Raw genomic sequence first — 23,997 nt, 5'->3', positions numbered from 1 at the left:
TGGCTGGTGCCGGGGCCTCCTGCCGAGCATCTGTCCCAACAGGACCATGACCCCAGTTGGGATCTCCCCCTGCGGGGAGTTTGGAGGGGCTGGCAGCTCTCAGGTTAAACAATCCCGTTTTCTCAGCCAGAGACCGGCTGAGGAAGGCTCGTGCCATATGAGGAGAGGTCTCTAGACGGGCCTCCAAGAGGGGTTTCGGTACCCTTCAGAGACAGTGCCACAGGAAACAGGTCTTCTCTTCCCCAGGACCCTGTCAGGAACATCCCACTACCACACTGTGAGTCCACGAGCTGTGAGGGGCGAGACCACGGCTGTCCCCGCAAACGCCGTCCCCGCCGACCCCCATCCATGGCTGACTCCACGCCACACTGGGGATGGGCCGAGACCAGACTCCCTTCCACGTCAGTCCCACCAGGGCCCCCTCCCGTCCGGCAGATGTCCAGGAATTTCAAAATCCAGAAGGTAGCAGTGAGCCTCTGAGGCAGACGCCTCATGTCTGTGGGCGAGTGAGGTCGCGAGGCGGCAGAGTCTTCGAAGGCAGAGTTGGTTCTGGATCCCGCACTGGCAGCTGTGGCTCATGGAGGCCCAAGCATCCTGTGGCAGCTTCCTTACGCTGCAGCTTTGAGAGTTGCCTGTGATGCTCAGCCCAGCATCGACGGTCATGACCAGGCCCATTTCTCGAATTCCATTCCGTTCTGCTCAGTCACCTGCCACCATGCCACAGTGGACACGGGGCAGAGGCACATTCAATGATGTGGCCTGGAGCCCACGAGTGAGGCACTCCAGGCCAAGGGGCGTGAGGGATCCCCCAAGAAGGTCCAGAAACCAGAGACAGTCTCAGGGGCTACCAGTCACTTCCCTTACTCACAGAGCTGAGAACACAGCGTTCTCAGCTCTGCCACTTGCTGTGTGACGTTGAGAAAATCACCAGACCTCTCTGAACCTTAGCCCCTCCACCTGTAAAATGGAAGCTTTACTTCCCACCTCACAGGGCAAATCCACAGAAGTCGGCCTCTGCAGATGTGAACAAGCCGCATATTAAAATAGAAGACTCAGTCACAAACTGTGTCACCACCTGGAGGCAGCTGGGGTTTGCTCCAGGCAAATGGGCAGGCAGGGGCCATACCCGAATGAAATGTGACCTGCCGTAGAGGCAATACCCACAGCTACAGGTGACCACTCAGTCGAAATGAAGGTTGCAGTCACGCCTCAGGAAGAGGCACTTCATGGATAGGAGGAAGACACAGAAGCAAAGTGCTTTGGCTCCCGAAGCCTTCGCTAAAATGTGCACACTCCCCAAGCAGCAGCCCACACAAAGCAGCTGCAGCCTCGAAGGCAGCATGCAGGAAAGATGTGACAAGCCAGCCACCGCCCCTAGGACCTGCGCCCAGTGGATGTCCTTGAAGCAGCAGGGTTGCCAGGAACCGTGGAAGGAAAGCTGGCAGCACGGACACCTCTCCCTGCCATGGGGAATCCTAATCCCTTGCACTGGAACGACGGAGAACAACCTTGGCCAGATGCGCAGATCCTGTATCTGTGGGCAGCCGGGGACAGAGTCGGGGGTATTAAGAATACAAGGGAACAGCAAAATGCCAGGCGGGAATCCCCTCTGGCAAAGAGAAAGATGCTTCATTTCCAAAGAGATTAATCTCTCAAAGGCAGACATGGTTTTGTCTTTTAGGGTGTGTTTCCTTAGCAATTTTTTAGACAGATAAAATTCACATAACAGAATTTACCACTGTTAAGTATTTAATGGTTTTTAGCCATGTTGTGTGACCATCACCACTATCTAATGCCAGGACATTCTCAGCACCCCACATGGAAACCCCAAACCCATTAGCAGCCACCTCCCAGCCTCTGGCAACTGCTAGTCTATTTTCTGCCTCTATGGATTTGCCCATTCTGGACACTGCGGATAAATGGAGTCACATCACACGTGGCCCTCTACATCTGGCTCCTTTCACCACACGTCATGTCCTCAAGGTGTATCCATGCAGTAGTCCTCATCCGTAATCCATTCCTTTTCAGGCCGAGTCACATCCCATCACATGGGTACACCACCCTATTTATTTATTACTCAGCTGACGGACATCTGATTGATTCCAGTTGAGGGTTATTGTAAATAATGCTGCCGGGAGCATGTATGTAAATGTTTTCACGCCTACCCAGATTCCTTCTCTCCTGGGGACACACCCAGGAGTGGAACTGCTGGCTCATGTGCTAACTCTACATTTAACTTCACTCTACATTTGACTTAACTCTACATTTAACGTAACTCTACATTTGACCTCACTCTACATTTCACCTCACTCTACATTTCACCTCACTCTACATTTGACTTAACTCGACATCTGACTTAACTCGACATTTAACGTATCTCTACGTTTTACTTCACTCTACATTTAACTTTTTTAGGACTTGCCAGACCGTTTTCCTCAGCGGCAGCCACATGTTAACCAACACCATGGGTATGACTCAGACAGTAATTCCCTTCCCACTGCTGTCATTTTGTCTTCAAGCCTTTATCTGCATGCTCAGTCAGGAGCTTCACACCGTGGTGAGATGTATTTGTCCTCAGTCACCAGACCAGAGAGAGGTATCAAGTCTCAATTAATACACACACACACACACACACACACACACACTTACACACTTCAGATCTTTATTTTAGTGACTGTCATATGGGGAAAACCCTACTTGTAAATAAAGGTGTGTGCTCAAAGCTTTGTTCAGTGGTGCATTCAACCAATACTGGGCACCTGCAGTGGCAGGGCCCTCCTCGGGCCCCGAGGATGCATCAGTGAACAACATAAAGCTTCCCCCATCGACCTCCCCAGAGCCATCAAAGAGACAGATACGATAGTGACAGTTTAAGATAATTAGCAGTGCCCGAAAGTTCCTCCCAAGATGGAAAATTAATCTTCCAATCAGGCCAAGTGGAGCCCCTGCCAACGACACACATTCATCTCCCTCAACCATTCCTTCTCCACAGCAACCACGTGCCCTCCCCTGTATTCCAACTCGACAAAGCCGTGGAAATCTGAGGCACTGCAAAGAGAGAGGCCTCAGCTACGAGAAGCACCTCTGCCCTCACGGATACGTGAGATCCTGGATACACGAGATGCATCATGATCCCAGGGACAAGCACATCTTTCCACGCCTTGGGGGAGCTGTGCCGCCTGTCGCTGCCCGCCCGGAGACTGCGCCGAGCTGGCGTGTGCCACAAAGGATGATCACCACGCTGTGTCCACTGCACTCCAACACCACGATGGTCAGAGCTGCTGCTGCTGCCACTCACTTGGCCACAGACGGCGGTCACTGACAGCGGTCACCTGCACAGCAGGGGCTCATGAGTGAGGGTCCCCATGAGCCGGTTGTCTTTCAAGCCCAGACACCAATGACCTCGGCTTTAAGATAAATCCAGTGACTGTTCCCATTTTACAGATAAGAAAAGCAAGGCTGAGAAGTATAGGTCACAGGTTCACGGCCACAGAGTGGGTACAAAGCAGAGACTCATCCACGCCCAGCACGCAGACTCTGATGATAGTGGGGCTGGCTTTGAAATCCAGAAGGAGCACGTCGTCTCCCGCTGGGGGGCAGGGGCTGAATCTGTGGGAAGGAGGCAGGGACGAGGCACCTACTCCAGTTCCTCCAGTCGCCCTGACCCGAGGAACAAACCTGCCTCCTGGAACCTGCCCAGTGGCTTCTGTCAATGCCGAATTTCAGGGGCACAGCCAGGAGCCCTCCAAATGGATTAGGGTTCCCTGTTCTACAGGATGCTGACCAATTATTGTTATTTGTCCAAGTCCTGGTTTATCTGATTCTCTGATTCTTCACAGCTGTGTGGAGGAGGGGTGTGCCCATATGGCTCACGGGTACACAGTAGGTGCTTAATCACTGTGTGCCAAGTGAATGAATGGCTGCTTGACGATGAGGGTGCAAGTTGCACAAATAACTCCCTGCCTTTAAGGCATCTGCATGGGCCTGGTGGCCTCATCCTTCTGCCTCGTGGCAGCCCAGATCAGGACCTCACCCCAGAGGCCACTGGTTCCCCAGCCCCACCCCCTCCTCATTCCTCCCCTCGGGGCCCAGACAGGTCACAGAACCACATCTCAGAATGTGCACAGAAGCACAGTGGACGCACAACCGGCCACTCACTGCAGCTCAGGTCCTTGTACCTTAAGAACAGCCTACCTGGTGGGTGGGCAGATGACTGAACCCATTTCAGAGGTCCACAGACTGAGGTCAGAGAAGTGAGGGTACTCCCAGTCCGTCAGCCAGACAAGGCAGAGCTAGGACCCGGGTCTTCCGACTCCATGCTCAGCATCATACCCACACCTCAGGCTCCCCCTCCTCAGGAGCTGGCTGCTGGGTGGCTCTGCCCAGGTGTCAAAAGGGGCCGATGTTGGCCAGAATGACCCACAGGGAAAGCAGCCAGCACACAGAGTCACCAAAGGTGACCTTTGGGAAGTCTCTGAGTCACAGGCCAGCCAGAGCACACCATGGACAATCCTCTTGTCCATGTGGGATTCCTGACCAAGTCCCACCCAAAGGGCACAGTAAGGCTGTCTCCATGCACCTGGCTGGCTCCACTGCCCGTGGTGTCAAAGTCACCTGCCCTGGTTAAGTCAATGGGCACGCAAGGGGCAACAATGAGCATGGCACTGGCATGGCACTGACCCAGGGCCAAAGCCGTGGGAAACTGCCTCAGAAGAAACGGAGCCAGATGCCACCAGGCTAGTTGGCACTGGGGCTGGGTGACTTCGACCCTTTTTCTCTGTTTTCCAAATTTTCTGTGGGGCAGCAAAATAAGAAGTAAATTGAGATCTGGAAAACACCGTGTGTCCACAGGACTGCACACACAGGCATGCTCACGGAGCAGGTGGCCCTGTGGGGTTCCAGTGATCTCAGGTACCACCTGCAAGGGTGGGGTCAGCTTTTAGAATCAAGGGTCACACCAACGTAATGACCATCTGTGAGGAGGCGGCGCAGGGTCTAGGGAGATGTGCCCCAACTGTCTGCTGGAGATGGTGAGGAGGCAGTGAACCTTTGCGAAGACCTCAGTGCTCAGCATTTGCCAACAAGTCAATCTCCCACATGCCTAAGACGTAGGTGCTATGATACCCCCTATTTCAACAGCAAGAAAACAAAGAGATATAAAAAGTATCTAAATCAGAGAGCTAATAAATGGTCAAACCAAGATTTGATCCTGTGCAGCTTGGACCAGATGCCCGACATTTAAATACTACAGTGCAATAAAGGGTTAACTCAGCAGGCCTGGGTTGTCCAAACCCCACACATTCCAAAGAAAGACGGGATCCCCAGGAGAATTGCTTGAACTGGGGAGGCGGAGGTTGCAGTGAGCTGAGATCGTGCCACTGCACTCCAGGCGACAGACCAAGACTCCATCTCAAAAGGAAAAAAAGAAAGACGAGGTCTTTACCCAGCTCATGGGAGATCCCCTCTGAGCCCTGGGAATATCCTGTGCAGTAAGAGTGCCCGAGTTCACCTGGGGTCTTGAGCGGCATCATGTGGCCTGTGCTGACAACACGCATTACAGTAGGGACCCCAGGCCACATGGTAGCAGCGTGACCTCTGGGGGGCCTGGGGACTAAGGCCAGTCATACGTATGTGAAAAACCCCCAGGAAAAGCCTGGCTCTGAGGGTCTGGAGCATAGTGCAGAGGGCTGGACTCCTTGTGTGCTGTCAACATCTTCGCTGGGAACCGTCCACATGCCGCCCTGGGAGAAGACAGGGGAAGCGGGCGCCTGGTCTCTCCTGGACTCTGCCCCACCTGCCTTTTGCCTTTGCTGATTCCACCCTTCGCTGTGATGAACCCTGCCTGTCACCAAAACAGCTTCACTAAGGACTCTGTGAGTCCCTCTCGCGAATCAGTGAACCTGGTAGTGGGGGCGACCTTGGGGAGCCCCGAACACAGCTGTCCTGTTCTGAGGAGAACTGAAGGCCAGGGGTGGGGAAACCGAGGTCTGGCTGGATTTTCAAAAACATAAGTTACTTTTATAAAAGTCAAAGATGTAAATCCAAAAAAAAAAACCCATAAACTCCACTGGAATGATCTGGAAGGGGTGTGCTCACATGGTAACCGCGGCACCAGGCTCCCAGCTCAGGGAGTAGGCAGAGGGCCCCTGCTGGGCTGATGATGCGGCTTGGCAGGAGCGTCCCCTGGGCAGGTAACAGGACCCGGCACACCTCCCAGCTGCACTGCCTCTGTAAAGTGAGCCTGTGCCAGGAAGGGACCCCATGGACAAGTTCTCAGGTGACAGGCTCCAACGGGAAGAGGCACCACAGGGTGCTGCTTGCTCACCTCCTCCCCCAGGGTGAAGACCGCAGCAAGGGACTCCTGAGGCAGGTACACTTCACCCCGAGACCCTGACGCCTGTTCCCTGCCAGCCACACCCTTGCACTTTAGGGGAAAATAGGGCTTCTGAGAACAGGGTCCCGCTGAGGTTTCAGTTGGGGCCACTGTCACCTTCCAAGACGGCCCCAGTCTAAGCCTGAGCAGAGACACAGAAAATAAGACCAAGAATGCACTTCCCGCTACTACAAACTCATTCTCTTTCTCAGGACTGCTAAGTGATGAGGGCCACCCTGGAGCCACACAGAACAAGTCCCGGGAAGGAGGCAGGAGGCAGGGGCTCGGAGCACTCCACCTCCCCCAACGGCCCATTCACGGGATGCTGACCAGGGCCGGGCAGGGAAGGGACACCTCAGTAAACAGTTGATAATTTGTAATATAATAAAAATGTCAAGGCTGGGTGTAGTGGCTCAAGTCTGCAACCCCAGCACTTTGCAAGGCCGAGGCAGGAGGGTCACTTGAGGGCAGGCGTTCGAGACCACTTGGGCAACATAGCAAGACGCAGCAACTACAAAAAATAAAAGTAAAAAAACTAGATGGGCATGGTGGCACACACCTGTAGTCCTAGTTACTCAGAAGGCTGAGGTGGGAGGATCACTTGAGGCCAGGAGTTTGAAACCACCCTGGGCAACACAGCAAGACCCTGGTCTCTACAAAAAGTAAAAGTAAAAAAAAAGATTAGCTGGGCATGGTGGTGCATGCCTGTAGTCCCAGCTCCTCAAGAAGCTGAGGAGTGAGGATCGCTTGAGCCCAGGAGGTTGAGGGTGCGGTAAGCTATGACTGAACCACTTTACTCCAGCCTCGGTGACAGAGTGAGGCCCTGCCTCAAGAAAGAAGAAAAAGAAAGAAAAGAAAGAATCATGGAAGGAAAGGAAAAAAAACAAAACAAAACAGGAACATTTGGATTCAACCAACACTATAAATTCTTTTTTTTTTTTTTTTTGGAGACCAAGTCTTACTCTGTCAACCAGGCTGGGGTGCAATGGCGGGATCTTGGCTCACCACAACCTCTGCCTCCTGGATTCAAGTGATTCTACTGCCTCAGCCTCCCAAGTAGCTGGGATCACAGGCTTCTACCACCATGCCCAGCTAATTTTTGTATTTTTAGTAGAGATGAGGTTTCACGATGTTGGCCAGGCTGGTCTTGAACTCCTGATGTCAGGTGATCCACCCACCTTGGCCTCCCAAAGTGCTGGGATTACAGGTGTGAGCCACCATGCCCGGCCCATTTTAAATTTCATTTCCAGCAGTCTCAGGCCAAGCCTCCTACATTAGGTTTGTTTGCTTGTTTGCTTGTTTTGGTTGAACGACATTCTCTCTGATTTTTCCCTTCTTCTTTCCAAGAAAAGGGGAAATTAGCAAGTTTCTAACCTATTTTCAGTGCTTTGCTGAGATGCAGGTAAAGTTTAACCAAGAAGCAAAAGCAAATCGACAGAGCAGGACAGCACGGACGCCAGGGCCAGCTGCCCCATGTGACCCCGTGTCTCTCCCTCAGCCAGGTCTTCCGGTCCCCATTTCCAGAATCTGAACAGCTCTAACTAGTCCTCAGCATGACACCGTTGCTGGAGGCTGACCCTGCACCAGGCATCTCTGGAAGGTGGCACACTCGGGGTCACTCTCGCCTCTCCAGGCTGGAGAGTGAAATGCCGAGAAAGGAATTCCTCTGCATTCCTGCCTGCTTCCGAGGCAGGCTTACCTAACTTTCAATGAATTCCACTGGGAAAAAAAAAAAAAAAAAAAAGAATGATTGGCATCCAAGGGGTACACTGGGTTTGGCAGTCTGAGGGCTCCCAAGAAAAGCTTTTAAGGGCCTTAAGACACCTAAAACGCACACATGAAGAAATCTACAGCTGCCCTGAACATCCAACTATTCCAGCATCCCTGTATTTAAACCCGGTGGGGGGTGGGGGGCGGGGGGACACGGCACAGAAAGTCATGTAGTGGTGTTCCCAGGGGCCCCACTGTGTACTCGGTGTGGCAGAAGGGTGCCCTGGAGGGGCATGAGCTTGAAGTGGGCATCGTTGGTTGAGTGGGATGTGCCAGGGCAGGGAGAAGCTGTCCTGGGAAGGAGGGCAGCCCGAGCAGAAGTGTCAGGGGAGATGGGGAAGTACGGGGGAGAAGGGACACGCCCCAGAGCCCAGCATGCGCAGAGGACTCCAAGGATGGACTGAGTGAGGCTATAGAACAAGGGGAGAAAGAATTCCAACCCCATAAACCCTAGCCCGATGCTGTTTTCCAAATCTTGGATAGCTCCAGGGAATGTTACGTTGCCAGGACAGGGCTGTGCACCCAAGTGTCCCTCCCCACCCTCCCTTCCTGAGTCCTAGGCAGGTGCCGTGGACATTACAGGTGGGTATAAAACAGCCCTGCCTCAAGGGAGCTCCCAGGATAGAGTGGCTGGCATAGCAAAGGGGACCAATGGGCAGTCTCTGGGATACGAAATATTGGCTTGGAATCCTGATTCTAATTCCCTTAGGTGTGATCCTTGATGAGTTACTGAATCTCCAGCCTCAGTTTCCTTATCTGTCAAAGGCAGGTTGGAGGCTTAAGATAGTCTAAGAAGACCAGACTATTTATTGAGAGAGAAGTGCTCCATAAATTGCATCTAAGGCACACACACACCCTCTGACTTAGAGCAGAGGTTACTAAACTCTGGGAGATCACAGGCCAGGAAATGGAAGAAAAAGAAATTTCATGATCCTGTTGGAATGCCCGACATTATATGTCTCCAGGAAAAGGCGTTTGCAGAAGTGAGATGCACCGTCAGCCACTGTTCCTCACCAGCGAGGACGCTCGGCCCCACTGTCAGGGGAAAGGTCAGAGCAGAATAAAGCCCAGTCCTCTGACTCAAAGCCACTGTGCTTCCAAAGCAGAATGCCCTCTCAGGCCCTGGCTCTCCTCATCTCACCACAGATGGAAGGAGCTGGTCAGCAACTAGTCAGGCTGAATCAGGAAGCAGGAGGCTCTGCCAGCCCCATGTCCAGGCCAGGACAAATGTCGCTATGGGTAAGGACTTGAGGAAAAGCACAGGGCCTTGCAAGGACTGCCACGATTGTTCTCATCAAGAAATCTGCTACACAATTTGTAGTGAGCCACTCTCGAGGCAGGCCAATCAGACACACCCCGCCACGCCATGCCTCAAGAAAACCCATGTGCAGCGATGACACAGGAGGGACCTTCGGGAGCTTCAGTTCATAGAAGTCCAGCCAAGTATGGTGTGGAGGGTGTCAGGCTTCCCTGTCCAGGGACACACCTGGGTGCTCACCCTTGCATAAGTTGTGCCTCCTCTCAGAATCAGGAACAGCCGTGGCGCCCTCCCACCAGCACACACGTGGTCATACACAGACCCAGCTCCTCAATCTTGACTCAGTGAACTTCTGAGAGAGCTGCAAAGCCAGGCAGCAGCCATCCCTTGTGGCACAACACACAGCAGACAGGAACACTGTGTTGGTGTCAATGTGTGGGTGCTCCTGCAGGAGACCCTCCTTGCTGTGTGTGTCCCTGGACTACCAAACAGTGCATCTGCTCTGGAGGTGAAGGTCTTCATCTGGTCCCCTCAACAGAGCACCTGCCGTGAGCTGCCTAGAGAGATATACTGGGGGGTCTCTGCCAGACTAGATCCCAGGGGCCTGCCTGGCGCCTGGTGGGGGCTCGCTGGGAGAGCAAGACATGTCCATTCTTCATAAGAATCATCAGATGCCTGGCGCCCGGTGGGGACTCTCTGGGAGTGGCAATAAACCGCCGAGGATTCGACGCAGGACGTGGGTGTGTGCTGAGGCGTCCATTCTTCACAAGACTCAACAGACGCTCAAACAAGTCCGTGACCCCAGAATGTGAAGAACAGCAGCTTTCCATCATCTGCAAGGGAACTTCCAAAGGCAGCCTCAGTCCCAGGTGGTCTCCAGGGGCTGCAAAACCATCCCAGTACTTAGTGGTGCATACTTGGTCTCAGCACCTGGTCTCAGCCCTTGCCACCTTATCCTCTTCATTGGAAATCCACAGGCTTATTTATTTATTTATTTATTGAGATGGAGTCTCACTCTGTCGCCCAGGCTGGAGTGCAGTGGCGCGATCTCGGCTCACTGTGAGGTCCGCCTCCCAGGTTCACGCCATTCTCCTGCCTCAGCCTCCCGAGTAGCTGGGACCACAGGTGCCGCCACCACGCCCGGCTAATGTTTTTATATTTTTAGTAGAGACGGGCTTTCACCGTGTTAGCCAGGATGGTCTCCATCTCTTGACCTCGTGATCCGCCTGCCTTGGCCTCCCACAGTGCTGGGATTACAGGCGTGAGCCACAGCACCTGGCCCAGGTATATATTTATATTCATGTAACGTGCTTTTGTTTCTGTTCACACTCATCTCACTTCTTCCCTACCGGCAGACTGTTCTGCAAGTGTCAGGAAATCCACTGCAGCTGGAGACCAGCTCACTCCATCCACCCACTTCCCTCTACTTGGCCTGGGGCTCAGTGGATGCCAAGAGACTCAGGCTTCTGCTGAAGGAACTGGGGACACAGCACAATCCGTCTTAAAACACACACACACACACACACACACACACACACACACTCCACACGTGGACAGCACTCTCCCTGCTCCAAGAATGAGCCCGGCAGCCCCAGGGCTGAAGAGAAAAACGTCTTGGGGGGGCAATGAAGACAGCGTGATGCGGTGCCAGCACTTCCCTCATCCTCACGGACTTGGGGAAACATGACAGTGTCCGAGACAGACGCAGGAGGAGAGGGCAGCAGGGTATTCCAGCTCGGTCCATCTGTACTGCTGACAGGATCCTGCCATTTGACTCCTTGGGGTCCTGCTTCGGGGGGTTCCCCAAGGCTGCTGCAGCCCTAATTGTTCCCCTTACCAAGTTCACGATGACAGCTCCCTGAGACACCCACAGGCGTGGTGGCAGGTGCCTATAATCCCAGCTACTTGAGAGGCTGAGGCAGGAGAAATGCTTGAGACCAGGAAGTGGAGGCTGCAGTGAGCCGAGATCGCTCCACTACACTCCAGCCTGGGCAACAGAGCGAGACTCTGTCTCAGAAAAAGAAAAAAAAAATGAAGATGGTAACTTCTGTATTATGTGTATCTTGCTAAGACTTTTAAAATAAAAACAAAATTTCATTTATAAAAATTAGCAATGAGCAGGATTGGACCCTTGCACCACAGTCTGCCAGTTTCTGGTTGGGCACAAGGCAGTGGGTGCCCAGCAGGAGACGGTGGCCAGAGAACAGTTGCAGAGGACAGGGTCCTCGCCCCAATCCTGCCCTGGCAAATGCCGCTTGATACCCTGTTTCCCCACCCAGGAGGGTCCCCTGGAGCATATCCTCTCGGGTCACGTCATTAATCATTAGGGGTCTGATTACACCAACAAGTGAAAAATATAATTTGAGACAATAGCAAAGAACACGTCAGGAAAAGCCAAATCTTCAAATTCATCTAATCTAGCCTCTTCAACAGTCAATGAGAATTGCAACATTGTCAGTTAATTCCATTACTGCTAAGTGGAACCCTTCTGCCACTAATTACATGATATCCTGGCTGCTCACTCAATTACCCCTCCAGGGTAATTTTCCGGTTTTTTTTCTGAGCAGCAAGGGGAGGTGATCAGTAGACAAGGCTAGAAACCCAGGATGTACGCAGGCGCTTAGGCGCTGGGAGTCTCCACTGTAAAATGACACTGCAGCCATGGCATGGGGGCGTGAGGTGGCCACACAACAATGTTCGTGACGAATGGGGGTCTGAGGACATCAGGAGAGCCATTGAGGAGCAGGGTCCCTTGGTGGCTCCTGTTAGGGTGGAACTGGGACACCTGAGGAAGCAGGAGAAGCTGCTGGAGGGAGAAGCGCCCAGGTGAGCGTGGCCAAGTCAGTGATTCTGCCTCACCCTTCCCTGCACCAGGACCAGGACCACCTGGGCCTCCCAGAGCACTGACATCCCCAAAAGGAAAACCCCACCTACCCACCACCCTGCCTCCAGCCGAGGGGACTGATCTTCCCAGAAAGCAGCACGGCTCCCCTGTCCCGAGGTCACCAACTGTGTGGGCTGAAAGTACCCTGGCCAGAAAAACAGAACTAAAAGAAATTCACTCCCGGCCTTCATGAGTTGCCCAGGCCAGCTTTTCATTCTCTCCTTCCCTTTAATCACAGTCGCCAGGGTTGCAGGGCTGCTGCTCCGGAAGCAAGCGCTCCCCAACACTTGAGAGCCAATGGCAGCTCCCGAGAGACAGGCTCCCAGTGAGAAGCAAAAGCTCAACCCAACCGCCCAAGTGTTCCTTCCTCACGAAGCTCCCGGAGGAGCTAAGAAGGGAGTTGCAGGAAGACAGGTCCCAGCTGCAAACCGAGGCCCAGCTGGCCGGACGCAGGCACCTTCTAAAGGCAGAAGTGCATGCATACCATGGGTTTTAGCTCTGCCCCAGCCCCGGGAGAGAGAATGAATAAATGGCAAGTCCCAAGTCCAAGCTCCGAGGAAGCCAAAGGCAGCTGACTGCTGACAGCATCTTAGTGGCTCAACCCCGGGCCTGCAGGGACACATGCTCCTTCCCAGGTGGACAGGAACTAATGTCCTTCCCTCTCTGCTCCTGCCCTAGGATAAAGGGGTGGACCGCCTTCTCCAGCAGGGTCACACGTTCTCATATGCATCCTTGTGACGGCTTTCGATCAGGAACCATGTACCAGACCAGTGCTTCTGCACAAGGGACAAGTATGCAGCATCGGCCAGAGACAAGGGGGACTGTGGAGGATGCAGACCCAGCCCTCGGCCAAGACAGCCAGGGAAGGCAGAAGCACCCTCCACCCGGGAGGACACCTGTCCACATCTGGGAGCGAATGACAGCAGAGGCTGAGAGGGAACTCAGAGACTTGGAGGTACGTGCGGGTGCAGAGAAGGGCCTGAACATGGGGAGAGCGGGACTCCGACTGGATTTCAGACGGGATTGGTGAGTTGTGGAGCTGGAGACAGGAAAACCAGGCAGGTGAGGCCGCCCAACTGCGATGGTGACCAGGACCAGGGTAGTCCTGCATGGGGCTGTGACTCCGACATTCCGCTCCTGCCTGCCGTGTTTAGGACCCCAGCATGTGCATTCTCGTGGGGTGGTGGAGGGTGAAGCAGAGATACACAATCGGCACCTAAACAGCCTTCCATGTGCACGGCTTCTGTTTCGCTGCACTCAACCAACCACACACACATTGGAAATACTTTTTCGTTGCATCTGTACCGAACACGTACGGACTTTTTTCTCATCATTGTTCCCTAAACAACACAGTATAGCAACCATTTACATATCATTTACATCATTTAGGTATCATACATGATCTAGAGATGTTTTAAAGTGTATGAGAGAAAGTGCTTCGGTTATATGCAAATACTGCACCGTATGAAATCAGGGACTTGAGCATCCATGGACTTTGGTATTCACGGGAGATCCGGGAACCAATCCCCTTTGGGTGCCGAGGGATGACTGTACAGCACTTCCACAGTATTAAGATCTCATGGTGTACACAACTAGGAAAGCATATCTGACACAGCTTCTTGGGCAGGCCCATGCAGCTCAGAGGCCCTTCCCTGCATGTGGGTACCACCAGGCACACCCCCCGTCCACATGAAAATGACGGAGAAGAGCTGGAAGCGCCTGCACCACTCATCTGTCTACAGCCACATCGACTGGGTCTGGCATGGGCACACTGGTGAGAACAGCTCAGAAGGAGTGAGAAATTGCCCATGGGGCTCTGGACCATACAGATTTGTCTTTACGGCCCCTGGTATACAAGGCCATGCCAGGAGGCAGGGTCCTGTACCAGCAGGAGCCCAGTGTGCGGTCAGCCAAGCTGGATTCAGCCACTCGATACCCACATGACCATGACCAAGTATCTAACTGCTGAGAGCCTGTGTCCTCACTGAAAATGGTGGTGATGCCACTTTCTGCATGGAGTTGGTGGTAGTCAGGGTCAACGTTGATAAGATATTCAGCAGACGGGGCCTTTAAGCACATTACAGGTGAGGTGATACCAGCAAGGCACAGAGGAGGCACTCAAGAAAAGGGCCACTGAGCACCAGACCACGCTCTGGCCTCTGCAGAGCACACAGGCCTGAGCTTCCGTGCACCCTTCCCTACATGTGGGCACCACCAGGCACACCCCCGTTCATGTGAAAATGATGGAGAAGAGCTGGAAGTGCCTGCACCACTCATCTGTCTGCCGCCACCTTGACTGGGTGTGGCATGGGCACACTGGTGAGGACAGCTCAGAGCACAGTTCAGAAGCCAGAGGCATAGTCCCCTTCACACCCCACAAGGTCACACAAGAGGGCCACCAAGGACAATGCCACCCACCTTCTTCCCACCCAAACACAAGCACAGGGCACACAGGGCCTGACAAAAGAAACTGAAAGTCCCCTGGCCACAGTGCAAAGGCGGGGAGGTGGACCAAACCAGACAGTGGCCACTGGCTTGCAGGTAACAAGCACAGGGGAAAATGTTATAACTCACCAGAGGTGTTGGCAGACTGAGCCCCACAGATGGCCTCTTAGAGCAGGAACTGTCTGTGTTCTAGGGGGCCAAAACAGGGTGCCTGGAGAGATTTCCAGACCTGTGGAGAGACAGAGACCAGGGCATGGTCAGACAGAGACTGTGGAGAGGCACGTGTTAAAACCTCATGTAGATTCTGATATTTCTGAGCTAAAAACCAGGGATCGAACTTCTGCTTCTGGGCAGATGGAGTAGACACATTTTTCCCTATTCCTCACACAAAGCACAACTAATACTCAGGATGGTGTATATAAAACAAACATAACGCTCCTCAAGGTGGAGAGAAGGCAGACCAGCCAGGGACATGGTGTGAGCTCTCTGGGTTTTCTTCTTGCCTCATACATCCCAGACATGGTGCTGAATAAACCAGCGACCCAGAAAAGTCAACAGGAGCAGGAACAATACCACAACAAAAGCGTGTTCTCTTTAGTCTAAAGACTGGGAAAGTGGCAGCTAACAGGGCAATACATTTAGACAACAGGTCTACTCCAGCCAGACACTGCAGAAAAATCTGTGACCTCAGCCCCACCCACAGCAGCAAAGGCTGAGTAGGGAGTCTAGATTTCTACCCTGTGTGGCTATAATGAGGCACCAAATCCCTGCCAGGGTGGCATCGAATAGACCAAAGGAAGGAGCTGGCACATTCATCCCCACCAGGCAGTAACAAATCCTCCTTTCACTCCGGCATTAGTACAGGCAGCACGGGGAGCCTGGATTTCTATAGCACCTGTCAGTAATGAGGTGACGCCCCTTTCCACCTTCCCTTGTGGAAGTGGCGTCAGGAAAAGTTAGCTTACAAAAAAAAGGTTTAAGTAAGACTCAAAGTCTCATAACATAATACAAACATGTCCAAGTTTCAATAGAAAATCACCCATCAAACCAAGGTTCAGGAAGATTTCAAACTGAAAAAACAAAATCAATCGATGCCAGCACAGAGGTGAGAGAGATGTCAGAATGGTCTGGCAAAGAGCTGAGAGCAACCATGAAAAATGCTTCCACGAACAATTATGAACATGCTAGGAACAGAAGAAATAACAGAAAGCCTCACCAAGGAAGCAGAACATCTCACCAAAGATATAAAAAAGAATCAAGTGAAAATGATAGAACTGGCCAGGCGCGGTGACTCACGCCTGTAACCCCAGCATTTTGGGAGGCCGAGGTGTGTGGATCACTCGAGGTCAGAAGTTCGAGACCAGCCTGGCCAACATGCCTAAACCCCATCTCTACTAAAAATACAAAAATTAGCTGGGTGGGGTGGTGGGCACCTGTAATCCCAGCTACTCAGGAGGCTGAGGCAGGAGAATCACCTGGACCCAGGAGCCAGAGGTTGCAGTGAGCCAAGATCATGCCACTGCACTCCAGACCATGGGCAACAAGAGTCAAAATCCATCTTACAAAAAAAAAAAAAGAAAGGAAGGAAAATGATAGAACTAAAGAATACAATAACTGAAACAAAAGACTCAGTGGATGGACTCAACAGCAGAATGGAGGGGACAGAGAAAATAATCAGTGAACTGGAAGACAGAACAATAGACATTACCCCCAACTGAACAATAGAGTGAAACAGACTGAAAATAAATAAACAGAGTCTCAGGGAGTTACGGGGCAATAATAAAATACCTAACTTTAAGTGCTTGAAATGTCAGAAGGAGAGAGAAGAGAGGGAGGGTCTGAAAAAAGTACTTAAAATATCCCAAATTTGGTGAGAGATATAAACCTACAGATTCCAGAAGCTGAATGAATCCCAAATAGGATAAACCCAAGAAAATTCACACCAATATACATGAGAATTAAACTTCTGAAAACTAATAATGAAGAAAAAATATTGAAAACAGGCAGAGAAAAGCAATACTTACATTTCTCATCAGAAACTGTGGAGACCAAAAGAAAGTGGCACAGTAATTTTCAAGTGATGAAAGAAAAGAACTCTCAATTCATAATTCTATACCAACAAAAATATCCTGTAAGAATGAAGGGAAAATTAAGATAGTCTCAGATGAAAGGAAACTAAGGAAATTTGCCACTGGCAGACCTAATCTAAAAGAATAGCTAAAAGGAAACCTTTCTAAATAAAATAATAATAATAAAAGACAGAGTTTTGGAACATTAGGAAGGAAAAAGGAGTATGGTAAGCAAAAGTTTGGTAAATATAATAGGCTTTCCTTCTTGAGTTTTATAGATTATATTTTATGGTTGAAACAAAAATTACAACACAATCTGATATGGTTCTAAATGTATAGAGCAAATATTTAACATTTATAAATGGAGAAGGGTAAAGAGACATAAAAGAAGATTGTATATTTTACTCAAACTGGTATCACAATAGATGATAAAGTATACGTGATATAATACCCAGAGCAACCACTTAGAAAGCTGTGCAAAGAGATATACACATAAACAAAATGGAACCCTAAAAAATGTTCAAAAATGTTCAAATAACCCACAAGAAGGCAGGAAAAAATAGAAAAATGAAAACCTGAAATAACAAATGTAAGGCCTAATGTATCAATAATTGCATTAAATGTAAATGGTCAAAATATACCAGTTAAAAGACAGAGATTGGCAGAGTAGATTTTACAAGCCACAATTAAATAAGATCTACAAAAATTTGCTTCAAATATAATGACATAGGTAGGATGAAAGTAAAAGGATGGAATAAGATACCTTTTACGAACAGAAGTCAAAAGAAAGCAATCATGGCTATGTCAATATTAGATAAAATAGACTTTGAGGCAAGGAAAATACCACAAAGGGAACATTACATAATGATAAGAGAGGACTCCACCAAGAAGACATAGTAATTCTAAATGTGTATATACCAAACAGAGGAGCAAAACACATGAAGCAAAAATGAATAGAACTGAAGAAAGAAGACATAAATCCACACTTATAACTGAATACAACTTTAACAAGCCTTTCTCCACAATTGATAGAATAAGACAGGAAAATCAGCAAGGATACAGAAGAACTCAGTAATATGATCAATTAACAAGATCAAAGTGATAGTTGTAGAACTTGCCTCCACCGTAGTACAGCAGAATTCACATTCTTTTCAAGTGTTCATGAAATTTATGGCATATATTGGAAAAGAAGAATAATCTCAAATCAAATTCTAAGTTCCCACCTCAAGAAGCTAGCAAAAGGAGAGCCGAACAAACCCAAAGCAAGCAGAAGGAAGAAAATAATAAACATGTAAGTGGGAAAAAAAATGAACAGGAAACAGAATAACAACAGAAAAATCAGCGAAACAATAAACTGGCTCTTTGTAAAAGTCAACGCAATTGACGAAACTCTAACAAGACTGACAAAGAAAAAAAGACAACACAAATTACCAATACCAGGAATTAAATAGGAGACACCATTAAAGACCCTGCAGACATCAAAAAGGTACTAAAGGAATACTAAATCAGCTCTACACACATAAACTTGACAATGTTGATGAAATAAAGCAATTATTCAAGAAATACAAACTACTTCACCTTGCCCAATTTGTAAAAGGTAATTTGAATCATTTCGTACAGCTATTAAGGGAATTGAATTCATAATTTTTAAACTCCAGTTTTTTTGAGAAAAAGAAATCTTTAGACCTAAATGAGTTCACTGGAGAATTCTATGAAATGCTTAAAGAATAATTAATACTAATTCTACACAATTTCTTCCAGAAAGTAGAATAGGAGAGAACATTTCTTAATTTATTTTATGGAGCAAGTACTACCCTGATAACCAAAGCCAGAGAAAGTGAGCATAAAAAGATTACAGGCTGGGTGTGGTGGCTCACACCTGTAATCCCACCACTTTGGGAGACCGAGGCAGGTGGATCACCTGAGTTCAGGAGTTCAAGGCCAGCCTGGCCAACATGGTGAAACCTTGTCTATATTAAAAATATAAAAATTAGCTGAGCATTGTGGCAGGCACCAGTAATCCCAGCTACTCGGAAGGCTGAGGCAGGAGAATCGTTTGAACCTGACAGGTGAAGGTTACAGTGGGCCAAGATTGTACCACTGCACTCCAGCCTGGTGACAGAGACTCCATCTCAAGAAAAAAAAAAGAAAAAAGAAATAGGTATAAACCTAACAATACACGTTCAGGAACTGTATGCGGAAAGCTATGCAACACTGATGAAAACAAATCAAAGATCTAAAAACACTGAGATATACCCTGTTCATGGATGGGAAGACTCAACATAGTCAGAATGTCAGTTCTTCCCAAACTGACGTGCAGGTGATGATGATGAACACAATTCCAGTCAAAATCCCAGCAAAATTTTTTCATAGATATGGACAAGATTATTCAGCATTTTGGGAGGCCAAGGCAGGTGGATCACTTGAGGTCAGGAGTTTGAGACTAGCCTGGCCAACACAGTGAAACCCCGTCTCTACTAAAAATACAAAAAATTAGCCGGGTGTGGTGGTGCGCACCTGTAATCCCAGCTTCTTGGGGGGCTGAGGCAGAAGAATTGCTTGAACCTGGGAGGCGGAGGTTGCAGTGAGTTGAGATCACGCCACTGCACTCCAGCCTCCAACCTGGGCAACAGGGCGGGACTGTGACTTTAAAAAAAAAAAAAAAGTACATGGAAAGGCAAAAGAACTAGAAAAACTAAAACCGTTTGCAAAAAAAAAAAAAAGGGGGGGAGGAATCAATATACTCAGCTTCAAGATTTATTATACAGTACAGTAATCAAAGCTGTGTGGTTCTGGTGGAGGGACAGGCACATAGCAATATAACTCAATACAGAGTCCAGAAAAAACCCACACAAATACGCCCAACTGATTGCTGATGAAGGTGCAAAAGCCACTCAATGGAGAAAGGATTGTCTTTTCAACAAACGATGCTGGAACAATTGGATATCCATCAGCAAAACAATGAATATCAACCTAAGTGTCTTGCCTTATACAAAAATTAATTCGAAATGAATCATGAACTTACATGTAAAATACAAAACTAAAACTCTTAGAAAAAAATGGGAGAAAATCTTGAGGATCTAGAGCCAGAAAATGAGTTCATAGACCCAATATAAAAAGCACAATCCACAGACAAAAATATTGACAAATAAGTTCTCATCCAAATTAAAAACTTTTGCTCTGAGAAAGACCTGCTGAAAGGAGAAAAACACAAACCACAGAGCGGGAGAAAAATGTCTGCAAACCACGTATTTAACAAATAATTCGTGTCTAGAATAAAGAACTCTCAAAGCTCAACAGTAAAAAGAAACAAACAAATAAAATGACAATCCAATTAAAACAGCAAAAGATAGAAAAAGACATTTTCCAAGAGGATATACAGATGGCAAATAAGCACATGAAAAGACGTTCAACACACCAGCTATTAAAGAAATGCAAATAAAACAAAATATGACCATACACCTATCAAAACAGCTAGAATGAAAAATGGTGACACTAATTGCTAGTGAGAAAATAAAGAATCACATTGCTGATGGAAAACCTGGATCTCGCACATTGCTGGTGGAAATACAAAATGGTATAGCCATTAAACAGTGTAGCAGTTCCTTAAAAACCTAAATATGTAACTCTCATGTGACTGAAAAACCACGCTCCTAGGCATTCGTCCCAGAGAAATTCAGACTTATGTTTATGGGCCAGGTGCAGTGGCTCACGTCTATAATACCAGCACCTTGGGAGGCGAAGGCAGGTGAATCACTTTGACCCCAGGAGTTTAAGACCAAACTGGTCAAGGTAGCGAAACCCAGTCTCTACTGAAAATACATAACTAGCTGGGCATGGTGGCATGCGCCTGCAGTCTCAGCTACTTGGGAGGCTGAGATGGAAGGATGGCTTGAACCGGGGAGACAGAGGTTGCAGGGAGCCAAGATCATGCCACTGCACTCCAGCCTGGGTGACAGGGCCGGGTGTCTTCAAGGAAAAGAAAAAAGACAAAGAAACCTATACACTAACGTTTATAGCAGCTTTATTCATAATAGCCAAAAACTGCAAACCACCCAGACGGCCCTCAGAAGCTCAGTGGTTAAACAAACTGATACAGCCACACCATGGAACATTACTCAGCAATAAAAAGGGAAGAACTTTTGATACACAAGACCTGGGTGAATCTCTAGGAAGTTGTGCTGACCAAGGAGGGGAAAGCCAGTCTTAAAGGTTACTTACTGTGTGATTCCATTTCTGTATAATTATTGAAATGACAAAATTACAGAGATGGAGAACAGATGAGTGGTTACCAGGGCTTATGGAGCAAGCAGGGGCAGAAGGAAGTGGGTCAGGCCCTAAAAAGGCACCGTGAGGGGTCCTGGTGTGGACGGCAGCATTTGAATCTCGACCGTGTCAACATCAGCATCCTGGCTGTGATGCTATCATACCGTCCCAGGACGAGACTATGGGGGTAAACTGCGTGTATCTCTGTACTAATTCTTACAACTGCAATTATCTTAAAAATACAGTTGGCCCTTAAGCAACACAGGTTTGAACTTCACGAGTCCCTTACACGTGGATACTCTCCCACCTCTGCCACCCCTGAGACAGCAAGACCAACCCCTTCTCCTCCTCCTCCTTTCCTCCTTCTCTCCTCCTTTCCTCCTCCTCTCCTCCTCCTCCTCTTCCTCAGCCCACTCAACATGAAGATGATACAGATGAAGCCTTTTACTATGATCCACTTCCACTCAATGGGGAGTGAATATATTTTCTCTTCTTTATGATTCTCTTAGTAACATGTTCTTTTCTCTAGCTTATTTAAAGTAAGGTTATTTGTTTGTATAACATACAAAACAGGTGTTAATGGACTGTTTATGTTATCGGTAAGGTTTCCAGTCAATAGTAGGCTATCAGTAGTTATGTTTTGGGGTGGTCACAAGTTATACCTGGACTTTGGACTGTGTGGGAGTTGGAACCCCTAACCTCTACATTGTTCAAAGGTTAACTGTAAAAATTTTAAGTCTTTTTAAAAGTACATCGTGGAAAACGAAAGGACAAAACTTTCACACAGTTTCAATAAGAGACAGCAATGTTCCTAGGCATACAACTAAAAATAATAAAACATACATCCACACAAAAACATGCAGGCCAGCCACAGCAGCTCACACCTGTAATCCCAGCACTTTGAGGGGCCGGGGTGGGAGGGTGGCTTGAGCCCAGGAGTTTGAAGCCAGCCTGCAGTACAGAAGACTACATGTCTACCAAAACAAAAAGAAGTGTATATGAATGTTCATGGCAGCATCCCTCATAACAGCTCAAAAGTGGAGGTAACCCAAACATCCCTGGGCTGACGAATGCATAAATGCATTGTGGTCCAGCCTTAAAATGGAACATGATTCAGTCATCAAAAAGAAGAAAGGCCTGACCCAGGCTACAACACGGAGGAACGTTGGTAACATGATGCTAAACAAAAGAAGCCAGTCACAAAGGATCTCACTTGGCATGATTCCACTTACATGCAATGCTCAGAACGGGCAAACCCACCGAGATGGAAGGCAGATGAGTCATTGTCAGGGGCTGGGAAAGGGAAGACTGGAGCAGGGAGTAAGGTTGATGGTTTGGGGGTCTTTATTAGGGGGGATGAAAATGTTCCTAAATCGACTCTGATGATTGCACAATCCCCCTAGTTTACTAAAAAACATGGTACTACAGGTTTTCAAAGGGTGAATCACAATGGTATGTAAATTATACCTCAACAAATTCTCTAAGAAATCTGCAACCGGGTTCTAGGAAATTTTAACGACATCCATTAAAGAAGGATGCTCCTTCCCCCAATAGCGAATCACTAAATTACTGAACTATTTAAATCGTTGGCCTGCAGGCCAGACGCAGTGGTTCATGCCTGTAATCCCAGCACTTTGGGAGGCTGAGGCAGGAGGATCACTTGAAGTCAGGAGTTCGAGACTGGCCTGGCCAACATGGCAAAAACCCATCTCTACTAAAAGTACAAACATTAGTTGGCTGTATTAGTGCGGGTCTGTAATCCCAGCTTCTCAGGAGGCTGAGGCAGGAGAATTGCTTGAACCCAGGAGGCAGAGGCTGCAGTGAGCCAAGATCATGCCACTAAGACAGAGCCAGACTCATCTCAATAAATAAATAAATAGGGCCGGGCGTGGTGGCTCATGCCTGTAATCCTAGCACTCTGAGAGGCCGAGGCGGGTGGATCATGAGATGAGGAGTTCGAGACCAGCCCAGCCAACATGGTGAAACCCCACCTCTACTAAAAAATAATAATAATAATACAAAATCAGCCAGGTGTAGTAGCACGCGCCTGTAATTCCAGCTACTCGGGAGGCTGAAGCAGGAGAATTGCTTGAACCCAGGAGGCAGAGGTTGCAGTGAGCCAAGATCATGCCATTGCACTCCAGCCTGGGTGACAGAGCAAGACTCGTCAAATAAATAAATAAATAAATAAATAAACGTTAGCCCGCAGATGTGCATCTATTTTTGGAAGTGCTCATCACTCTTGCAGAGATGGAAACCATCCTTGTGAGGAGTTCTGAAACAGCTCTGTGACCCAAAGGAAATACCCCCACAGACAGGTCCTCCACGTGCTGGACTCCAAGTCGGGGGGCCTGTCTGTAGGCAGCCAGACCTGGCCTGCCTGAGCCTTGGGCCCCTTTATTGGAAGGTGCCACAAAGCAGGGGCCTGGTCTCTGGAGCAGCCCACCCTGCCTGACCCCAGCCCCCTCCATGACTTCCCAACTGCCCACGTTCAAGCTAAGTCTGCGTCCTCTTCTGTCAAGGGGGGGATGAGGGACCACACTCATTCCGGAGTCCCAGGCACTGGATGAGCATGGCTGGGTGGCCCTGCTGCCCCACAGGCACCCATGAACCGACGGAGGAAATGTCACACCCTCCCCGTCTCATGTTCAAAACGTGTATACAAATGTTCATGGCAGCACCATTTACAATAGCCAAAACCCAGCAAGAACAAAAGATCCATCAATACACAACGGAGACAGGAAACAAGAGCTACGGTACAACGGAGCATCTCCAGCCATAAAAAGGAAGGAGGCACTGATCCACGCTACAGCACGAATCGTCCTCTGTGGTATAAGAAATACACTGGGGGCCGGGCGCGGTGGCTCATGCCTGTAATCCCAGCACTTTGGGAGGTCGAGGCGGGGGGATCACAAGGTCAGGAGATCGAGAC

At 49.1% G+C, this 23,997-nt stretch overlaps 1 protein-coding gene across 7 annotated transcripts in view; it reads right to left on the bottom strand.

The window, feature by feature from the left end:
- The window catches only part of SHANK2 (SH3 and multiple ankyrin repeat domains 2), a 666,634-nt gene that overhangs the window by 624,580 nt on the left and 18,057 nt on the right, over positions 1 to 23,997 (bottom strand). For all 7 annotated transcript variants that reach the window (XM_065527817.2, XM_074012927.1, XM_074012925.1 and 4 more), the window contains exon 2: positions 14,860 to 14,959. The gene's annotated coding sequence lies outside the window, so the exon portion shown is untranslated. The remainder of the gene's footprint in view (positions 1 to 14,859; positions 14,960 to 23,997) is intronic.

Source organism: Macaca fascicularis, chromosome 14 (genome assembly GCF_037993035.2).
Source record: "Macaca fascicularis isolate 582-1 chromosome 14, T2T-MFA8v1.1".
NCBI lineage: Eukaryota > Metazoa > Chordata > Mammalia > Primates > Cercopithecidae > Macaca > Macaca fascicularis.
Note: the sequence above shows the minus strand (reverse complement) of the source record. Positions and strands in the feature narration are given on the sequence as shown.